Below are 20,459 nucleotides of genomic sequence, written 5' to 3'. Positions count from 1 at the left end.
AGGAGACAATGGGTTCTACATGTGGAAGCAGAGGCTTTGTAGCAAACAAAGGCTACACAACTGAATTTAAGTTCGCACCCAACTGCAATGAGTTGAATGTGAAACCAAGTACAAAATGGCAGTTTTATTTCCATGCCTAGGAAATGAAGAGTCCAGGATGAGCCCAAAATAGTGAGCCTCTATTTCCTCAGACCCCGGAATGGGCACTGTCCACTCACCTGTGCTTCAGCTGCTCTCACAGAGCACGTTCCACTCTCGAGCTCACATGCACAGCACAGAAAGATACCCCTTAATGTTCTACCCACACCTACTCTCCGAGGGCAGTTCTCTGAGCCCAGCCCTGAAGATAAATCAGTGCGATGTCAATTTATCAAAACTAAGTATTTCTCATAGTTGTATATGACTATTGAGCATATTTGCACTCAAATACCCTACCACTGAGCTCTATGCCCTACTCATGGTATTTGAACGTCAGCTGTGAGAGAGTCCAGACAGTGCAGCTCAGGATTTAAAATCACGAGCTGGAAGCAGACCATACAGCTTTGATCCGAGCCTTACAGCATTCCAGCTACCGGCTATGTTACATCTCTGGGTCTCGCTTTCTTTGCCTACAAGAGAAAGATGAAAAACCACTCTTTCCTCACAGGGTTCAGCACACTATGCACTCTTGTTTAAAATAACAAGAAGCTCTAGAATTCTGCCTTTCCATTGACTACAATTATGTGGTTACTACCCTTTAACTCAGCCAACTGTGTCCACCCCAAAGGAGTAGTTAGGGAAGTGAGTACCATACAGTAGAAATAATCTGGGTTTATCAGTTACACTTTGTTATCTAACAAATTTAATGACTTAAAACATCAGCGTTCTGTATTTACACACAACTCTCTCCTGTTGGATAGGGCTAAATGGCTGGGAATGGCTCTGCTCTGTCTCATATGGTATTAGCAATGGCATCTGGTCCAGGGCTATCGTGCCTTGCATTCCTTCAGGCAACTCTTTATTTATACTGTAGTGATCATGCTACATTTTCCAAACCTGACAGAGAACACTGCAAGCCCTCTTAGAACTGGACTCCAGCATCCCAGTTTATACTATACTTTATGAAGCAAATTGTGAGAAGAGGCCTAGATTCAGGGCAAGGAATGTCAGCTTCCTTTTCTTGCTGGATGGAGTGAAAATGAAAAGATTCCCTGGCAGCTGTATATACAGATTCAGGCTTGCCTGAGCTTCAGCTCCACCTAAGAACTGAGGGGTTTCTGGATCACTAAAGCAGTGGTTCTCAACCTACCTAATGCACTCTTTTAAATGACTCCTCATGTTGTTCATGGTGACCCTCAACCATAAACCTATTTAGTTGCTGTTTCATAACTGTAATTTTGCTTCTGTTATGAATAATAATGCACTTATATGATATGTGACTCATAAAGAGACTGTGGCCCACAAGTGCAGAACCTTTGCTCTAAAGAGATAGATATTTAAATTTCGTTCACAGCAAAGGCTAAGTCATGTTTACTTCCTGCTCTTTACCTTTAATTCCATCAGGAGGAACACAATGAAGTAAAGGTCAGGAGCATCCTTTCTACAACAGAGAGTGAGATCCTGTCGCTTACCTCTCAGTTCTCCATTCTCAGTTGTCACACACTTAAAATTGACGTTTACTTGTCTGTGTCTCCTTAGTGTCTGCCACGCCCTCTAAGTCAGGAGAGCCGCAAGTCACTTACTGGGTGAGCATTTCTCTAAACATATCCAGGTTGCCTGTAGTGGATTTCAGCTGATGAAGCGTTTTAGTCCATTCACATCAGGGCACACTTCACTGCGGGATGATAATGACGGAACAGACATGTCATCTTTAGGGGCACTGCTGTACAGTGGTAGAGCCTCATAAACAACTCTGGCATTCGATGCACCCCCTCAAGTCTCCGTGGTCACTGCTGAGGGGTCTTCTCTCTTCCTCTCTGCTTACAGCCATCAGTCTCAGATATTTCTTTGATTTAATGCCTGTAACCGGTCTAGAAGATGAGGTTGAGTTAGTAGTGAGTCTAAGTTTCAATTTACATTATCAATTGTTTATTGATAGATTTGACTCTGAAGGAATGAACATTTATTGTAAGCCAAGTAGCCAAAATCAAATCCCAGAATACAGCATCACATATTTAGTAATAAAAGTTCATCAGACACTGTTAGGAAAAAGGAAATTCTCTGATCTTTCATTAAAAAGTTATGTTTATTTTTCCTATAAGATAGAGACTCTTAATATTTCAGATACTGTGGTTTAAATCATGGTAATGAAACCTGGAGAAAAGTGTTTGCAGCTGCAGAGACATCCCAACACTCAAAAGCAAGTAATACTTTCCCACAGGACCCAGATTCACTTCCCCACACTCCTATTGCTCAGCTTACAGCTGACTATAACTGCAGGTCAAGGAGATCCAATGCCTTCTTCTGCTTTTGGGGGTGCTTCTTACATACTGTGCTTATACAGACAAGCATGCACATATACATACATATAAACAATGACCAATACAACCATACATTACAATCAACTGTGTTAAGATTAACTAGACACCTAGAAGTGGATTTGAAGGTAACTGTCCCCAGCAGTTGATCTATCTGAAGCTATATAACAGTTTTTCACTGAAGTCACCATTTCCTTTCATGGGTTTCATTCATTCTTTTTGTTTCCTTTTGGATTTTGTTTCCTACGTTTCTACATTTCCCTCTATGAAATTCTGGTCTTGAAAATTTTAGTACCCCTTAGTGACTTACAGCAGACACCTCTTCCCTCAGAGGGAAGGGGCTATATGATATTGCAGCAATCAGGCAGAAATATTTGCAGGTTGTGTCTCATTTGACTGTATATAAATATGTAGGGAACCATCTGGGTTTAGTTTCAACATCTGGTTTGTCATTCCTAGTACCTTCTATTTCCAGAATGACGCTAAAATATTTCATAAATATTGCGATAAAATTGTTTTTATATCTGTTACACGAGAGCAGCTCTGTTTATAATATTCTCTGTAACAAATGCATTTATAAACATAGACTGCTGAGATGAACAAATGCCTCACATTAATAATGATCTTTAATTATGAGAGAAACCACATGTCTCTCATTTCAGCTTAAGCCAATAGAATGCCATGCTCTTGAAAGGTTAAGAAATGTATTGCCATGTCTTTTCTCTGGTATTGAGACGCTTAAAGAGTTGAGTCACTTAGACATACTCACATTTTTTTCTTTCTCCTCCTACTCCCTCCAGTGTTTTAGCTAAAGAATATACTTAGCTTTGTATTATCTGGCTCCAAATTGTAGATGTTCAATACTTTCCTCTGAGGCAGATATTTGAATTGAGTTTTTCAGTCTCCTTTTTATGTGGGATTCTGTTTCACTCTATGTATTTAGCATGGGTAATATTTACCCATCTGTTTTATGGTAAACATCATTATTATTAAAAGAATCTTTTCTTGTAGTGTTGCTAGAAATAACTTCATTTGCTCATTACAAAGGCTTGAATTTGTTGAAAAATCCATGTTTACCAGAGGAGAAAATATTGAGGGCTCCTCTGTTCCCATTGTTCTTTTTCTGTGTTTGTTCTGCCTCTTACTGAAGCTATGCCCCAGAACCTTCCTAAGCAATGCTAGCAACTGCTTTAGCTATCAACCCATTTCTCACCCAGCCAGTAGACTCTTACCAAAGAAACCAATATTAAACTCACTAAGAAGAAGTAAACTTTATCTTTGTTTACTTAGGTAAATGAAGAAAATCGTATCTGCGACCTGGGCATGGTTCAATGGATAAGAGAGATTGCAGTGAGAACAAGAAGACCTGTGTTCAAATTGCCAGCACCCACGACATTACCATCACTATTCCTTCTACTCAGTTCTTTAAAAGACAGTCAACATACAGGTAACATTATATGGATTCAACAGGTTATATTCAGGAATAGATATGTTACATGTATGCATTAGTATTAGATACATATATGCAATAGCAATTAGTAAAAACAAATAGGCCACTATTTGAAGGAGAGCAGGATGCATAAGTTGGATAGTTTAAAGGGATGAAAGGGAAGGAAGTAAGTGTTCTAATTACATTCTAATCTCAAAAACTAAAAAAAAAAAAAGAAAAGTCAAGCATGGACTGTTACCCTGGCTTTGGAGAATAGACACAAGGCACCAGTTCCTGGCCAGCCAGTCAGGGTACACAAAATAGTGAGAGATCCTGTCTCAGAACCTGAGGTGGAGAGTGATTGAAGATACACCTACAAGGCCCTGACCTCTGCAGAGGATGCCCAGGCTTGTGAGACCCCTACATTCTATAGGAACAATCACAAAGTTAAAGAACATCTAGATGAATTGGGTAAAATAACTTCAATAGGAAATAAAGAAGATAAAATTGTCCCAAAAGGCAGTCTTCTTCCCGGATCCCTTTCTGTACTATAAGTGGTTCACTCTGGAACCAGAGAGGCCTAGGGCAGCACATACTGACCTTTGACCTCAGCCTCCTGCATACTGGGATTACAGGTTTAGCTGCCACACCTGGCTTCTTGTCTTTTGATAAGACTGCACAGGTATTATGATCTATATTATTGTCAATATAACCTGTGCAGAAAATCCATTTTTCTTTATACATGGTTGGATGTAAAATTAGCAATGATGGAAAATAAGTGAAAATCTACCATCCTCCAAAAAAAAGTAGCTTAGTCACCCTGAAGTTTAATTTTTAGGTCATGTCCATAAACTTTATTTGTGTAATTTTTACCATGTAAAAACTTTAAAAATAATTTTCAAATAATAGGCTGAGATCAGATACTCCAAATGCAGATGGAATTAGAAGTTTCTACAGTGACTAGGGGCCATTGGTTAATGAAGTGAATGGCACTCTTGAAATGCCTCACCCTTCTAGCCACTTCGTGAGAATTCTCAGCACTGTCAGTTACAGATAGGAGTTCCTTTGTAGATGTGACTGTGTGTTTATTTATGTGCCCACACACTCACAATAGGCTGGAGAAAAAAATGTGGCATGCCTTTGAAATATTAAGATTGAATTTTTTCAAATGTTAATTTTTTTCGTAATTAAAAATAGTTTATCACTGGCACAGAACACCTTAGCTTTCCTGTAATTTTGGTCAGATGGTCAGTGACAAAATAGTCAGAATTTCTCATATTGTGAATATACTGCACATTGTATTCTGTGCAGTGAGGACCACACAGAACAGTTTGCTCCTGCCTAAGGCAGGTGTGTCTCTGTGGAAGAACTTACCTTTGAGGTTTTGGGAAAGACATACCTGCAGTCCAGGGGAGAAAGAGAAAGTAAGACATTGTTGAGCAGGTAGAAACAGACATTATATCAAGTCTGAAATCAAATCTGCACTGGCCTCTCTTTTCACACAGCCAATGGGATGAAAGCGTTTAATTCATTCTTTTTAGATGGTTCTTCCCCTCCCCATGTTTCATTACCAAAGTTGGTTTATCTTTTTGAAAGTGTTATATGATTCTAAAGTTCAGCTCTTTAAAACTAAGAGAATGGTTACAATTCTTAGTTTTACTTTTTAAAATAAGTGGACCTCTGAAAGAGTTCCTTTCCTCTGAAAGCAGCATTAAATCTTTAAATTAAATTCAGTTTAACTTTGCTTTGAGAAAGAGGTAGTGTAAGAATTGGAAGAAAATTCTTACGTGAGACTCAGTATTTTTTGAGATGTTTACAGTTTTACCTGAAAATAAATTAAAAATAGAGAGAGAGAACAAAAGAACAAAAAGTGTTTATTCACTGAACTACATTTACAGCCCTTTTATGTTCAATTGAGCCTTGTAGCCCAGGCTGCCCTTGAACTTGTTATGCCCAGGCAAATCTAGAAGTAATTTATCTACCACAACCTCAGATGTAGCTAGAATTATGGAGGCAAATGACCACATCCAGCACACAAAATGTTACTCCTTAGGTGACATACACAAACTTTGACAGATTGACTAGTATGATATCACCAAACAAACAATAGTAGGCATATTAACTATAAGAATAATCAACTTACTACACAATTTATTTCATGAAAATCAGTTATAATAGCCTGAGACATAGAAATTGGCAAGAAGATACATACATACCTACATTATAACAAGCCACTTGCAATTTTATTGTGACAGTGGCTTTGAAATAGGAACGCCAAATGAAGAGTAAGTTATTGTCATTCTTGGAATGATTTTCACCCTCAGGAAGACATTACCAGACAGGAACAATTCTATGGTCAAATAGAACCTAGAGGACTGTCCCTCTGAATCAGAGCATGGTTAGACAGAAAAGAACAAAAAAGGTTTTAGGATACAGACATCTATCACTGGTTCTGACTCCATCAGAGCCTTGTGAATATGGACAGAGCATCCAAACTCATAGATGCTATTGACTATACACAAAAACAATTATGATGGCATCTACCCCCTCAAGATGCCTGTTTCAGCAAGGTTTTGAATTTGCATGGAATCTACTGAGGCATCTACTCTCTGTATTTGTATTTATAGACTTGTTTCATTAGGAATTCCTAGTATGTTTTAATAATCCTACAAGCTGTATTGCTGCTAATAGTATCATACAGGTTGAGTCTATCTTTCCAGAAAATTATTTTAATGGTTTTTCTAATGAGTTTTTATCAATCTAGATGCTGAGAAAGCATACCCTACTGTGTTTTGTATTAAACTACCTCAAATCTAGTCTAAGAAAGCTAAAAGCAGTGAAACAAAGGAACAAACTAAGAGAAAATCCATTTTCTGCTTTCTTCAAATCCAGGAATGCAGTCTTTTTAATTCAGATTTCCTAATCAAGTCAACTCATTCTTTACTCTTCTCCATACATAAAATATGATGACACTAATACTTTGCAACTCTATAAGTTTTTCCATTCTTATGAATATAAGTGCATTAAATATTACATGTTTGCAAGATATTTTTAATGACACAGTGGTTGAATATACAAATCATCAGTTCTAAAGTCTTCACACTTATTTCCACAGTTTTATATTCTAGCGGGATGAAGAGGAAAAGAAAACAGATTTTTTTTTTTTTTTTGGCACCTGGTCTTCCTTCATTTGGTAATCTTTAGAAAAGCTTTTATTTTTCGTCAAGTGAAACAACTTTTCAAAGATGTATTTCAAAAGTGTGAGGCTATTTCTCTGTGGAGCATTCTTATACAGACACATTTTCCACTCTTTTGTCCTACCGTCGTGCTGCTCGCTGTCGGAAGACTGGGCCGATTTCATTTAGATTGCCTATCTTCAGGGTGCAGTACCTTTGGGTACAAAAAGAACTAGGTCCTTTTTTTTCACTCAGAAGTTTCCAAGGGAATGCAACTGAGTCCAGTAGAGATTAAGAATGCAGAAAGGAATAAGGAGAATGAAAGATAACAAATTTAAATTTTCAAGGAGGCTAAACAATTTGTCTGAGTAAGGAAAGGGACCTTTTCAGGATCAGCCTCCATTATGTGGCTGAAGGAAAACTAAGGTATTCACCAATATCCTAATGTTACTTTAACTTTGATTATAGGTTAGTCAGCTTGTTCAGGAATTGTTATGCTGCTGGAGGAAAATAAAAATGCCTCTGCAGGGTGAGGCATTACACACATTTTCTTTATAACACTTTCCCCTGGATTCCATCCTCTTTTCTCCTATTTCTTCCTATTAAATTTTATAGGGTTTTTGCCACAGATTTATAGACTACAATTGATTTTTGCCTCAAAACCCCAAAGTCATCAATAACATCTGAAATATAAATTTGTAGGTAAATATTACCCCCAAATCCCAAATTGAATCAAACAAATTCTAAATAAATCAAAATGGAATCTGTATTTTTGAATATGATGATGTGAGTTTTTGTTTCTTCCTTTCTCTTCCGTTCCTGTTAGAGTAAGACTGTTGTGAGGTGCTAACTAATACCACACAACGCACACGAATTCCAGGTCTGGGCAAGGAGCACTTTGTCAATTAGAAACATAAGCCTTTCCCCAAAACTGGCTTAAGCTGCCAAAAGGACAATTATGTATAGTTCCAAAGGAATTGAAGAGGGACTGCACTCATTAATTTCTTCTATTTTAAGTATAAAAATTTTATGAATGACAATCACCATGTTGCTACATCATCTAAAAATCAAATTGTTATTGGTATTATATTTAACCCAAGAGTGTAAGGACAGGTAGTGGGGGATTATGCTCTTCCAATTGTGAGCTCCACAGCCGACCCTATAACACAGGGAATATTTCCAACACATTCAGTCACACGAAGTTTCTTCTCTCCCTCTGTAGCCTGTTTCTCCTTGGCATTCAGCCATTAGAAATTATGACCCAGTTTCCTTGGCAACGAGAGCTGTGCACACATCCTCACAAGCGCTCCTTCTTTCAGATTGTTAGCTATACAAATAAAGTTTCACAAAGAGATTGCTTCAGAATAAAAGAATAAAAGAAAGACTGTTCCCATCTATTGTGACAGGCCTTAAGGTATTATTCACAGTACCTCCAATTGGACAATGTGTTTTTGTGATGAACTGAATTACCTCAGATTGGTTTTCCACATCTCTTTGTGCTTGGGAAAGCAGAATAAGCTCTTATACTCTATTTAATTCCCTCCTCAGTTCCATTAGCATCAATCCTATTTCTCTTTAGTTTGTTTTAAGGGAAATGTACTTGTTAAGTTGCCATATTACCTTTTAAGGAACTATTTCTGACTGGAATTTTAAGTATATCTCAAAGCTTTCAAGAGTAAATTGCAGTTTTTGTTTGTCCCACTTTTTCTGTTTTTTTCCATATGTATGCCAAAAGTAGGGGCAGGGGGAGAGAGTCTGGAATGGTGAAATGTAAACTAATTAATTGTGGTTGAATTAAATTTGGTAAGAGAGCTGTAGTGGGCTTGCTTTTTAGCTTGCATTTGCCCATATTTTTTCAGTGATGGTCACTGGGGTCATTCACTGTCCACTTCCTAGAGACAGGTTAATAAGCAACTCTTAGCTTGAGACGCTATGAAGACCATTGTAATTTTAAACACAGAAGGAACAGACAGCTTGGTTCATGTTCCAGGCTTTCTATCACAGTTTCGCACATTTAAACCCTTGTTTTCTGAATTCTTCTCATTAGATTCAGGGTTTTGTTAAACCAAGGCCAAAGTGGCTGTGGTGGTTGCTGTCCTGGGTGCTGAAAACCTTTCATCTTCCCATGGTTCCTTTTCAAGACTCAGACTTTGCCAGAATCACTTTAGTCTGCTCTTCAGTTATCCAGACTCGGAAGCAAGTGAGCTTCTCCTAAAAATGTTCTGTTCTTGTGGTACATTTATTGTGTATTTAGGTTTTATCCTCTGCAAGAAGTACATTCCATGTGTTGACAGAATCTTCCTGATGCATTTTAGAGTATTTCCAAAAAATTAACAGAAATAATACTGATGAGACCTGTGATTTTATACTTAAGACTGAATGAACATTAACCTGTTTATTTGTACTGCAATAAGAATTTATGTCTGTTTTATTCTTTGAAGAAAATAATCAGTAACATACACTTCCAAAAAAATAAGTCAGCTAATGTCCACTCTAAACCTTTCTCACTTTTATATATACCTGCCTTATGAATACCATTGCAAAACCAGATACGTATTTTATTTTATTATTTTTTTTAATTTTATTTTTTTCTTATCAGTTACATTTTATTAACCCTGTATCCCAGCCGTGTCCCCATCCCTCATTCCCTCCCAGTCCCTCCCTCTCTCCCTAATCTCCACCCTGCCCCTTTCCAAGTCCACTGATAGGGGGGACCTCCTCTCCATTCATCTGATTCTGTTTTATCAGGTATCTTCAGGACTGGCTGCAAAGCCCTCCTCTGTGGCCTAACAGGACTGCTCCTCCCTTCGGGGGTGGGGAGGCCAGAGAGCCAGTCATTGAGTTCCTGTTAGAAATAGTCCCTGTTCCCCTCACTTTGGGAAACCAATTGGTTACTGAGCTACCACAGGCTACATCTGAGTGGAGGTTCTAGGTTATATCCATACATGGTCCTTGGTTGAATGTCAGTCTCAGAAAAGACCCTGTGCCCCGATATATTTGGTCCTTGTGGAGCTCCTATCTTTTCAGTATCAGACTAACTCCTCTTCTTTCTTATGATTCCCTGTACACTGCCAAATGTTTGGTCATGAGTCTTTGCTTTGAAAACACTGCTAGTTAGAGTCTTTCAGATGCGCTCAGTAGACTCCTGTCATACATTCAATGCACATCCCATCTGTCTTTCTAAACGAGGATTGATCATCTTACCCCATGTCCGCTCTCTTGATTATATTTTTTAGGTGTATAGATTTCATTATGTTTATCATATCTTATAGGTCTATATAAGTGAGTATATACTGTGTTTGTCTTTCTCCTTCTGGGATATTTCACTCAGAATGATCTTTTCTAGATCCCACCATTTGCCTGCAAATTTCATGATTTCCTCCTTTTTGATTGCTGAGTAGTATTCCATTGTGGAGAAATATCACAATTTATGTACCCATTCTTCTGTTGATGGACATCTGGGTTGTTTCCAGGTTCTGGCTACTAGAAATAAAGCTGCTATAAAGATGGTTGAGCAAGTATCCCATTTGTGTACTTGAGCAAACTTTGGGTATATACCTAGCAGTGGTATAGCTGGGTCTTGAGGAAGCACAAAGCAGCAAACCAAGTAATCCAATTAAAAAACGGGGAACAGAGCTAAACAGAGAATTCTCGACAGAGGAATATCGAATGGCAGAGAAACACTTAAAGAAATGCTCATCCTCATTAGCCATCGGGGAAATGCAAATCAAAACGACCCTGAGATTTCACCTTACACCCATCAGAATGGCCAAGATGAAAAACTCAAGCGACAACACATGCTGGAGAGGTTGTGGAGAAAGGGGAACCTTCTCCACTGCTGGTGGGAATGTAAACTGGTACAACCACTCTGGAAAGCTATCTGGCGCTTTCTAAGACAGATACGTATTTTAATTCTGCTCTGTTATGAGCATTTTCTGATGCTTACCAATGTAAGAGCGCATTTATAAATTTATTTTTATGTTTTAAAATGCTTAAAGTTTGAAGGAATACAGAAACATACACATACATTACGTGGCTTCAAGGAGGCTCAGATTGGTCATCAAATGGCTGTTCACTTAGAACAAAGGACACGTGGGGATGCTCCACCCACACTCAGCCTGGCCTGCTTGACTCTCTCCTAGCCTGCGTTGTTATTTTCAATACTTCACTGTAGTGTTATTAATTTACTTGGCCTGATCTTAATAATAAAGACTTGTTACATCCTCTATGATGCAATTTAAATGTCACATTCATGTACTATGACTTTTTCAAAAATGATGTCTCTTTCCCACTATAGAACTTGAAAGCTTTTGTATGTCACTGTTGTGACATTGTTGTTGTCTATTTTTAATGAGGAGAGGATACATTTTGCAGCAATTAACTGGATGAACTTTATGTTAAGTTGGCCATACTACAATAATCATTCATCCTCCCCTTTCCTAACACATTTTAAGCTCTCTTAGGGAAAGTGTAGACATATTTGCTGAATTAATAGATGATCATAAGAACAATTACTCTGAGCTAGCAAAATCTATTCTGCTTATTTTCTTCCTAAAATATGAAACAGCTGGTCAGAGTTAAAAGTTCCCTAGGGCAATTATTTTTTGTGTAATTCATTTAAAGTCATATAAAAACTGATGATGTCAGTCTATTTTATCTTCACTCTTTGTGGCACAGAGTAAAAAATGGAGCAGAAGTCCAACACTGTGGCACGTTAGTAAAGAGATTGCTGTGCAGGCCTGAGGTCATGAGTTTGATCCTCAGAACCCTTGGCAAGCTGGTTCTACAGAGTTGTCCTCTGGGCTCCACACAAGCACCAAGGCATGTGAATTCCTAACACATACACACATATAGCAATGATGATGATGATTTTGATGATAATTTTTATGATGGCAAACACATTTAACCCTTTCTTAAGCTGGCTTTGAGGCTGATACCCATACATTAGCTTCTATATTTTGGCATACTTTTCTGAGACTACAAAGCCTCAGGTACAAAACTGTTGGAGAATATTGGTGAAGGGAAACTTATATTACACAGCAAATGAACAACAAAGTGCTCAAGTTTGTTGATGGTAAATAATGGTAGGCTGATGGTAAATAATGAAGATTTATTAGTTTTTATCCTTTGAGACCCCTGTTGCCAGGAGCTAACCATTCTAGTTTGTATTCTGTATTATTATTATCTTGTCTACATCCCAAGCAGCCTAGCAGGTGAAAGAGTGAGAATCCTGGGCCTCAGACCGCTACACTTTCACACGAGGGTCTAGTTCTTCTATTTTCTTCCTTCTCTTTGATATCAGTGTTCGAACTTTCTAAGTGAGATGAAGGTGCCAGGAAGTGAGCATAAAAGATCGATAGCCAGTGTAAAAGGAAAGAAATTTTGACCTGAACTTCACTCCTTTCATGGAAGTGCACCAAAGGAACAAATGGCACCATACTGCATGCTGTTTAGTAGCTGTAGCACGATTCCCTGCCTGAAGAGTCTGCAGAAGTAATTTTCTCTCTAAGAGAGAGATAGCTCGCACTGCCTTTTCTCCACGCGTTTTATAAGGGAAATGCCCTAATTATGACCTTTAAAGGAACCTCATAGTCTGTCTTCCTTTACAAAGATGGCACTTGGGCTTGAGTCACTGGATTTTACTGCTGTGAGAGAACATTCAGAGAATGAAAAGGGAAGGCTAATTTGGGGAAAGCCATTGGGCCTGCCTACACCCATTTCAACTGGGTTCTGGCAGTGCCACTGGCTTTCTGTTCCCACCAGATCAGGTGAACTCATAAGGCTTTATTCTCATATCTGTGTTCGCTTCAAAACAACTCTTGTAGATTATGCTTCTTACCCTGCCACTCTGTGTTCTGAAATATGAAGTGGATTCTAAAATTACTGCCTTTTTCTTAGAAGAGATGAGTGTAGGAGAGGTTGCAGTACCTTTGACGGTCCACCATTTTCCCCCAGAAGTAGACAAGCGTACAAGGTGTTTCATGTATCAGGAAGAAAAACTCCACAGCATCCTTAGAAATGAAACGTGAATGAGGTCCAGTAAAGTTACTGACAGAAGTTAAAAATTGAAACTGTGTTAGTGAATTAGTTCTGGCCTCTGCTTTTCCCAGTGTGCTGCTTAAGAGAGGTTCACCATAGTATGCTTCCCTAATAAACCCTAAAAAACACTCTTTTCTATAGCAATTGAAGTTAAAATGGCATGCATTAGAAGTAAAGAAGTAGGAATTACTAAAACAAATATGTGAGGTGTGGTGGGATGCCCCAAACATGGTAAGTGAAAAAAGTCATAGATTAGAGGTGCAACACACCCAAGTCCCAGATCCATTGCAAAAGCTTAAGACAAAAAAAAAAAAAAAAAAAAAAAAAAAGGTTGGACTTAAGGAAATAAATAGCCTGAAGATTTTTAAAGTGTTCTAAGGTGTCATTGTGACTTTTGTATTAACCATGGTTTCAGTTCTCATAAATTCCGAGTATTAGGATGGAAACCTCAATCAAGCAAATATACATAAGACCTAATTGTCTTAACTGTGTGATACTATGTAAACACATAAGAGAAGAATTAAAAAATCAAAGGAACTATAGACGAATGAAGTGAAATTTAAAGAATTATGATTGAAAGGAGGATAGATTAAGGAATAGAGTAGAAATGTGTAGACAATTTTAATAATAATAATAATAATAATAATAATAATAATAATAATAACACCATAGAAACATCATGAGAAAGCTCATTTATTGACACATGCAGTGAGTAGTTGCAGATTCCAGAAGCAGGGTTAAGATTTAGAAAAACTTTTTATATGAACTATAAGCCTCCATTTATTTTATTTAATGTCTCAGTATCCCTAGAGATGAAGGTGCCTTTTTTCTTCAGTTTGTAGATAATTAAACCAAGAACTGGGTTGTATGAAATAACTTGAGAGATCATCAGAGCTATTAAACACAACTATCTGGTTATCATACCGAAGATCACGCTGTAATCCCTCCAGAGACAGAAGTTAAGGGGTGGCTGGAAGAACTGCAATAAGCCTAGAGCAATAAATTGAAGGCTGGAATTTAGTTGGAATGTGTACATAACTGTGGAAACTTTCCTGACAATACGCAAATTGAAATAAGGTGTTTTTAGGCTTTTGTTTTAAAATCATTATTTTAAAATAATTTCTATTTTTTCTTTGAAACTTTCATATAAGATTACAATAGATTTATATCAATATCTAATTACTGTCCTACTATCGCCCTGTAAATACCCTCAGGAGCTGCATAACTCCTTTTTTTTCCAAATTTCCTCTTCTATTTTTTAATTGTCATTATCATTAACCCCCAGAATACAATTATTGCTCACAACATCCACATGAGCTGTGGCCACTTGAGAATGGGCAACCTACCAGCAGCCATAAATTAAAAAGAAAAAAAAAATGGGGACACCCCTCCCTCAGCTGCGTTCAACCACCAATAGCTACTGGGAAAGGGTTAGGACCTCGAGAGAACATCCCCAGTACTGGGCTGTCGACTAGCTGAGCGTGTGTTACACTGGAATCACAGATACAATGCTTTGTTCAGCAGTCGTGTGATGACCAGAAGGTATCACATGAGTCCCTTCATATCCTCTGGATCTTAAATGTTTTCTGGCCACTCTTCTTTGATGCTCTCTGAGCCTTCAGTGGAAGGAGGTTGATGCACATTATTCATCTACAGCTGAACACTCACAGTAACCTTGTGTCCACACTTTGGCCAGTTATGAATCTGCACTACCACTACACCCTACAGAAATAAATCTTTTCTGACCAAGGCTGAGAATAGCATAATGTCTACGAGTATAAACAGATACTCAAAAAACAATTTGATAAATGGCTAGTTAGTGAAACACTACTAATAAGTTCCCTCCAAGGCTCTATGATCTCCACAGTTATGGACTTTGGCCAGGTTGACAGTACCAGGCATTAAGCTCTTCTGTGAGGCAGGCCTCAAATCCAATCAGAAAGCAGCTAATTACCATGGTAACCACCAGGCTGCCATTGTACCAATGAGCACATCATTGGCTTATTTCTGTTTGATTTCATTATTATAGTTTTTCTTCTCAGACTACAGAGTAATCTTCTGTAGAGCACTTTTTTGTCTGCCGTGGTACACTGAGGGCCTAGAACAGTTCCTAGCACAAACAGGGCACCAAGGGACACATGCTGAATGAGGAAAACAGCAATTTTCTCCTCATATATTCTGAGAGCTTCCCTGGAGAGCACATTTTCTGAGCACTTCCTAATAGTGAGACTTCTCATCAAGACAAGAAAAACTACCCCCTGGTGTTTCGGAACAGTTCCGGAGAGGAGCATGAGCAGAGGGGTATTTTTGTCCTCAGCTGTTCATGCATATTCTTACGCTCTCTCTGGATCTCTATTACGGTATACCCAGAGAATACAGTGTGCCGCTCCGACTTCCTAGCACTAATTGCAATCAGGTTGCAGTGATGACTGACTCTGGGCCCCTGGGCCCCCAGGATGTGCATGTGGCAGGCTGATCAATGACTAAATGGAGATGATTTCAGTTGCTAGTAAGCGCAGCAGTTGAAAATCTCTTATTCATACATACATTTGCATGTGCGTGTATGAGGGGTACACCTTGTGTTTGTCATCATCTACATCTTCAATCCTTTGCATATTCAACAGAGTTAAAGTAGTAATTTCCTACTTTTGTTAGTAATTTTTTTTTCATCCAAGAAAGAAACTTAAAGAAAAAATTCTTTTGGTGCGTTCTTCCCCAGAGAAGAGCACCTCCCCTGCTTTCAGCTTTTCCTAGTTGCTTATAGTTCTTGTGCAAGGTTAAAGTCACAGGGCTTCTCCCACCTCTCTCCCCTCTTCTACAGTGTTTCTTAACCCTTAGGTACAGATGTTTGGCAGATGTATCCATTGGTACTGGACTATGCAAATCGACACTTTGATTAGTTGTGGTTTTCTATAGTCTCAAATGGTCATCCCTGTACATAAATATATATACACATCACATTATACATACTGAGTGGGAATATAGATAGATAGATAGATAGATAGATAGATAGATAGATAGATAGATAGATAGATACATGTACATATATGCATGCAGTAACAATTATTGAAAAAAAAAAGAGTCCATGTGATTGAAAAAAGTGGGGAAGAATTTACAGGGAGAAAAGAGAGGGGGAAATGCTGTAATTATATTATCATCTCAAGAATAGTAATGGGCAAAATATTTATTTTGGCTCACAGTTTGAAAGGTTTCTCTCCATGGTCACTCATCCGCATTGCTGTGGCTCTGTGGAAAGACAGAATATGATTGTAGAAGGGGCACAACAGAATAGAATTGTGTTTTTTCATTTCATGCCTGGTAAGAAAGTAAGAAGAGAAAGAAAAGGAGAGGAGGAAAGGTAAAGGGAGAAGAGATGGTAACCAGAAAAGGGAAGAAGAGTCTGGAAACAATGTGCACCCTTCAAAGGTACCCTTTCAGTGAGGCCCTCCCTAAAAGCTCATGCAGCTACAAGCACACTGGTAAGTCAATCCACAGCTAAAGTTTAACACCCTGTTATCCAATTTCCTCTTAATAGTGCCATCAACTGGGAAACCGACTTGCAATACATGAACATTTCACGTGACCATTCATACGCAAAGCATAATACCAAGCAGAAATACTGTTCTCATTTTAACTCTCTGTTTCCATCTATCAGTCATTTCTTAATAGTATAACAAGTAAGTCCACAGCCTGGATGAGAGCCAGTTGCTCAATAGTCAGCAATCTTCATTTGCCTCAGTTAATGATTCTGCGGAGGTTCACTGAGCTCTCTCATACATCTGAAGTCAGATGATTATCTGTTTGGCAACTCTGTCCCTTGATATGGCTGGCTGTTACAGTCAAGGATCAATGCAAGCAGCACTGTGTCATCACCCAGAAAACCGATCTGGGCTTGTTCAGAGGGAAGCTCAGAGTCTAGGAGAATAAACAGAAACTGAGCTATGAAGTGAAGAAGGCTACTTAGATGATGAACTCACACAGACTAATCCACATTCCATTGTCTAAAAGAAGCCAAAACAGAGCCAATTAAAGAGACAGAGAAATAGATTCACACCCCTCACACCCCCATTCATATGCTTTTAAAAAATACAGTCTTGTCATAGATCCAAGCCTGAAACTACCGATCTTCCAACCCTTGATTCTTCCTCCCAGGAGTATGAGGTTACAGATATACCCAAATAAATTGTCTAGACTACCAGTAGGTGAGAAGAGACACAAAGAATTGTGACCATTTTTATGAGCCACTACAGTTAATGTAAATAAAAATAAAAACAAACATTTTTCTTTACTATATTTTTAAAACTATCTTCTTAATATTCCACTGAAATTTAAAGAGTATGTTTCACCTATATGGGTCATATATACCTTCAATTATTTAAGATAACAGAAATATATACCAATAACACTTCTTGATATCAGGGATAATATAAATTTAAAAAAAGATAATTGCCTCTACACAAATATATTTTAAATCAGGTAATTGGAGAAGGTGGTAAAGCTGGACATGATGACTAGACTATAGATGCCCAAGAATCCTCAGATTAGCTTTGCTGCTGGAACCAGTTCCAGAACAACCCTCTGAAACATACCACTTCTACAAGAACATTTTGCCCCAAACCCACCTCTAAGATTAGGTGTTGACTAATTTTTACGTATTGTGGAGTGTGTCTGATCATTAGCCTGTGTTCTGTTTTCAAAGTATCCATGCTAAGTTTAAGTTTTTGTGGGTAAATGCTTGGAAAGAGTCTCCTTAACATTTTTTGTTGCATTTGTGAGTGATAAGAGGGATAAAGCTCTATGCCTTCGTCAACTAAACATGCCCACTTTCTCACTGAGGCCACAGACTCAACGTGTCCATAAGTTCTGAATTCAACAGCCCTTTTGCCTTTGCAGATAAAGTCTCACACTGATCTTTGTTAACAAATGTACTAATTAAACACAGACAGCATGTTTAAAATAAATTGCTGATTTGTTTGCCCTCTCCTCCTGCTGGAAGGTCTTGCAGTGGTTCTCTTGCTTCATGCAAATTTCAATTTTAGGAAATAAAGATCTCATAAATGATTTCCTCTCTTCCCTCATTCCTGGCAGCAAGGTATTCCCCTCTCTCCCTTGTGTTTTTCAATCAGAGTCAGTACTTGGGCTTAAAATATTACATGTCCACAACAACCACCCAAACCATGGTTTCCCTCATGGCTGTTTTGATCTGTTATTCAGGCAAATATACTGTTTAAAATTGAAAACTATCTTTCCCCATAAGCCCTACCAGAAATATTTTATTTAAAAAAAATGCATCCATTACCAGGCTTTTCTTAAGCTGATTGCAATCGACTGGTCCATCACAGGGACAGAGCAGAACAATTGTGATGCCAGCCTGGCCTCCGTGGTAACCCATGAAAGCATTCAAAACCCTCAGTGGGAGGAATCAAGGTGAACTGAAGGCAAAGCTGATGAAACATTGGAAAGCAAGGGCTTCTATTTCTCATACCGCTCTACAGTGGCATATTCTCTAGGGTTTGTGTTCCTTGTGCATACGTCCAAATGTCAAAATAAATTATGCCAGAGAAAACAAGCTGGTTGTCAAGCTTGACTTCCTGACTTTTCACAAACTTTCCCTTCTAAAATTATATTTATTATTAGTTCAGTTCTGATGTCAGGGCAATGCAGCCTGCACTTGGCCTCTAGCGTTGACTGCTGATAAAGTACTATTAACTGAGAGATTCCGCCTATACAGGGAAAACCAAGACAAACAGCTTCTAGAAAAGTTCAGCTTTTTTAGATACCAATATTCCCTTGTCAGTGGGTATTCTTGTAACCACTACCCAGGAGATTTAATTGAAAAGCTTAAAACACATAGAATCAGTGGGGGAAATCCCCAGGAATTTTAAGAATGATGAAAAAGTTTAATCTTTGTCAATGAAAAGTTGTTCTAATTTACTTTTCACACTGTGAGGTATTCGGCTGTGCAGCATTTACAGTAGAAAACAATTAGAAGAATTTTCTTCCCGTAAGTAATAGCCTTGGAGTGACCTGTTTAAAATCATGTATACAGTTTATTTTGAAGTACCATCTTACTTTAATTTTGTAGATTAATATTTGTTAGAAACATATAGCTTTTAGCAAATTCAGAACTAATTAATCAGAAGCCTAAAAGCATAGCTCCACATTTTGATCCAGAGTGAGCATTCAGTCAATAGCACAGCCAAGGTCTAACTGTAGAGAGAAATAGCCTAGAGGGGAAAGATAGCAATATGGGTGTTGAATTGGACTGAGCCTCAGACACAGCCAGGGCTAGCTTCACTATGTTGACTTCCCTATTTATTTCATGGCCTTAGGTCTGCAATGCTTCTCATAACTTCTTTTTATTTCTCCTTTAAAGAAATCCTTGTGAAAATATTATGGCAGTACAATTGAAAGAAAGAAACTATGATTGAGGAAGGCATTCAAGGGGAAACCATTCATCCCCTGTCTCCCTTTTATGTATACTCCCAACTATACGTCCCCAGTACCCTTACACTGACTTTCTCAAATATGTAATGTTCATATAAAAAGACAGAAAGCCCAAATGTCAAGTTAAAAGAAACAAATTCCTAAGGTAAGCTTAACCCCAATGCAGACACGACTACAAGAAGGCAAGTACTGAGAAGCGGATTCATTGACTCAGTAAGGACAATGGCACAAAAAAGATCAATATGGAGGATGGGGAGCAACAGAGATGATAAAGGTGCCTATGTGCAAGTGCCGTAAAGACTCTTTCACTTTGGTTCTTTCCCTGTAAAGAACTGTCCAAGACCACAGATGAGCCTGGGTGGTACTGTTGGGAGAATATGGTAAGAAGTCAAATCCTGAGCACATAAGGGGAGTCTAAGTGTGCTCTGCTATCATCTACATGATAGTTTACCCTCAGACACACGATAAACTATACTACTAGTTCATTTTATACTAGTCGTTCTAGGAGAGGGAAAGTTGCACACTTTTTTTAAAATAAAGTCTTTCGGTTTCTCATACTTTATTTTACCATTAAAATGTAATTACTAGATACTTTTCTTACTAATATTCTAGGTTACAAGAGTTGATGCATTTGCATAGAAGTAAAAGATTAAAAGATTCAACTGTAAGGACATTGAAAGACCTCTGGCAATTTTCTTTTTTTAAAATGATTTATTATTTATTACAATTTATTCACATTGTATCCCAGCTCTAGCAGCCTCCCTCACCTGCTCCTAGTCTCCCCCTCCTTCCCTCTTCTCTCCCTGTGCCCCTCCTCTAGTCCACTGATAAGGGAGGTCTTCCTCCCCTACTATCTGACCCTAGCCTATCAGGTCTCATCAGGACTGGCTGTATCATCTTCCTCTTTGGCCT

At 38.3% G+C, this 20,459-nt stretch overlaps 1 protein-coding gene across 21 annotated transcripts in view; it reads left to right on the top strand.

The window, feature by feature from the left end:
* Window positions 1-20,459, top strand: part of Lingo2 (leucine rich repeat and Ig domain containing 2) — a 1,357,796-nt gene that overhangs the window by 1,184,586 nt on the left and 152,751 nt on the right. For 20 of the 21 annotated variants that reach the window (XR_009588066.1, XM_060373595.1, XM_060373592.1 and 17 more), the window contains one exon: window positions 3,747-3,903. The exons of the other annotated variant lie outside the window; for it this stretch is intronic. The gene's annotated coding sequence lies outside the window, so the exon portion shown is untranslated. The remainder of the gene's footprint in view (window positions 1-3,746; window positions 3,904-20,459) is intronic. 21 annotated transcript variants of the gene reach the window in all.

This window comes from Meriones unguiculatus, chromosome 20 (assembly GCF_030254825.1).
Source record: "Meriones unguiculatus strain TT.TT164.6M chromosome 20, Bangor_MerUng_6.1, whole genome shotgun sequence".
Lineage (NCBI taxonomy): Eukaryota > Metazoa > Chordata > Mammalia > Rodentia > Muridae > Meriones > Meriones unguiculatus.
Note: the sequence above shows the minus strand (reverse complement) of the source record. Positions and strands in the feature narration are given on the sequence as shown.